This window comes from Petromyzon marinus, chromosome 39, assembly GCF_048934315.1.
Source record: "Petromyzon marinus isolate PM22_M1 ecotype Great Lakes invasive population chromosome 39, UKy_Petmar_22M1.pri1.0, whole genome shotgun sequence".
Lineage (NCBI taxonomy): Eukaryota > Metazoa > Chordata > Hyperoartia > Petromyzontiformes > Petromyzontidae > Petromyzon > Petromyzon marinus.
The window spans coordinates 5,292,122-5,295,166 of record NC_133705.1 but is presented as its reverse complement, the minus strand read 5'-3'; positions in this window follow the sequence as shown (position 1 = coordinate 5,295,166).

Sequence of the window (3,045 nt, the reverse complement as noted above, 5' to 3'; positions counted from 1 at the left end):
CTGTTGCTGCGTTGGCAGTGGTGTGTGTGTGTGTGGCCTTTCACACATGAGAAGTAAATAGTAGGTGACGTTTCGGGAAACGGCCCTTCTTCATAGCATGTAGACAGAGATGGAGTGAATATTAACGGTCGGTAGACTGACCCCCAATTGACACCATTGATCATTATACCATTGATCCTAATTGGCATATGAATAGGCAAGCTATTGAGAAACATACAAACCCTTCAATACTGCGACTAACTTTAATGAAAAAAAAAGTATTTCTACATATGCTCCTTCGTATTCAAAGTTACATTATAAATAAAAAAATATAGCAATTCTAAGCCTTTCATAAAAATCCCCATTAGCATCCTGTCGTATACGTGGGCAGTGTGCTTATGACCAGCTCTAACCCCCCAAAACACCTGTATTATGGATATTGGTCGCGAAAGCCTACGTGTTAAACTGACTCCGGTTTGACAGCAGAGGTCTCACTCCGAATCAGTGGAGCGGCATTATCTTTGGCTGCGTAACACTGCTGTGTGGAAGCTACCCGGTTTTTCACTCCACACGAAGCTTCGGGTCTTCTCGGTTACGGTCACATGCCCTCCCTTCTCTACGCTTTGTAAAACGTGGACCCCCCCCCCCCTAATTGAACATCTGCGCCGGTTAGAAGCATTGAGGATGGCCTGCCTATGATCTGTGCTGGGTTTATCCAGGACAGATTGTTTGAGGAGCTCACAAATCCTTGAAAGATCTGGACAAAGTCCCATTGATGAGCTCCTCCGGCAGGCGAGGCTGTGTGGGTGCCGACGCCCGCCTCCCTGCTCCCTGCGAGCGGGCGGGGCGCGACGTCCACCCCCTCCACTCCCCCTCGTTGGCTGCCTCTCGCAGGGCCCCCGCCAATCGGGTGATCGGCCACCCCCGCGCCAGCGCCCTCTCTGAGGGATATCGCTACTCGGCTGGCTCACCACCGCCCGGGGTTATCTCCCACACGCCCACGTACACCACCACAAAAACGAACGCGGTGGCGTGCACGCGCGCGCCCCTGCAGGCGCGTGTTTTACACAAAGGCCGGCGCTAATCAAAAGAAACGGCGGCAGTATGAATATGCGCGCGCCCCTCCGGGTGGTTAAGCCCTAATCTGCTAGCACACAAAGGCTAATGCTAAAGGGCTGTACGAATACACGTGCGTGCCTAGCCGTTAATGCCATTGCCGCTGTGTAAACACGCTGTGTAAACGCCGAGCGAGCGGGTTTATCGCACCCCGCCATATCTACTCACGCGGCACACTGCAGGCGCGCGTTTTGCACACGCGCGCGCGTCAACACGCGCGAGCGTCGGCGGCCGTGTATGTTTTAATACACGCGCGCCTCACACACGCGCTCAAATTACCAACACCGCGCCGACGCTGCAGCCCCGCGCTCGCTCTCTCACGCACACCGCCTCCCCGCGCAGTCGCACCACACACAAATCGCAGACACCACGCCGAGGTTCTACCCACACACACAGAAATCACACCGCACCGATACTCTGAACTAAAGTTTATTAACGGCGCAAATACACACTACCTGGAGGTTACATATTTCGCGAGGAGAGCCTAGCCTAACTCTGCCTATGAACCCAGTCACACGAACGTCCTACCACGTACCTCGAAGCCGGACTCGCGGCATCGCACGGACGCTGCGAGAGTCGGAGGGAGGAGGACGCGAGAAAACTTCACCCATCACTGCCTCGTAGCAGCACTCGCTGGCATCACACGGATGCTGCGAGCGGCTCGAGGAGGCGGGACGGCAGGGAGTGGGTTTTGACGGCCTGGAGGTTGCAGACAACTGACCGAAAATCGTCCGGAGCCCCCCTTTTTATTCTCTGAACTTCAAAGGCCCAGGTGACGTCATACCACGCAGCCAATCGTGCGCTTACCTGCGCCCTCACACTCTTGTTTCCTCCTTTCTGCCAGTGACGTGCGGTGAGGTTAATGGCTGGGGAGGCACTGGCTAGTGTCAGAGCCAGATTCACACACTGAGGGGGGCGTTGCCTCACAGAGGGGGCGTGGCCTCACGGAGGGGGCGTGTCCTAACGCAGGGGGGCGTGTTAGACACATCCCCCTCAGTGAGGCAGATGTGATAGCTGCCTCCCCCGGTGCTTTTTCATTGCAGTTTCATGACGAGACCAGCGAGCCTAAATATCTTTATACACATAATACGTGAAATAAGTAAACTGGAGTATGGAAGGCAAGGATATGAAATGAAGGGGTCTAGAAACATTACATTGGTGACATACTGAGATAGTAACAGGCACGCGCTTATTGCCCACTCTCCATCCAGTCACTGAGGGGTTGCGCAATCAGAGGGGAGGCTGAGCTCGTCGCTGCCTCACCTCTCGTCTCTTCCTGTATTTGCAGCGGAGCTCCGCAAATTTGGCGATTTTGACAATAAAAATGATTGGAATCGTACAGAAATGACATTCATAACAAAGATCAGTGGGAAAATCTTAATATTTATTTTATTTAATCTTTTTTTTACTTTTCATAACGGCTATTTTCATTGGAGCATGACAGGTGAGGCTCTGCCTCCCCTGCCTCCCCTGACCGCACGTCCCTGCTTTCTGCCATGGCCTAATCCCCTCACTTCAAAGGGCCGGGATGGCTATTTGTCCCGCGCGACCAATCGTGCGCCTACCTGTGGTTACCGCCCCCCTTGTCACCGCCTCCTTCCACAAGTGCCGCGGCGGCGGCCCCGGCCACCCATTGTCCCTCGTTGCCCATTGTCTGGAAGGGCTCTTGTGATTTTGCTTGCTTAATTTTCCACCCTCCGTCCTCCCCACAATGTTGCAAACTCATTGCGGTTGGCCCAGGGAACCTTTGCTTTCTGCGCCCATACAATTTTAAGCCAACTTTAGGAGCTTAAAACAGAAACATTGAGGCTGGCCTGCAATCCTGGGTTTAACCAGGCTGGATTGTGTGAGGAGCTCACAAATCCTTGAAAGATCTGGACAAAGTCCCATCGATGAGTTCCTCCGGCAGGCAAGGCTGCGTTGGCTTGGTCATGTAGCCCGCGTGCTCAG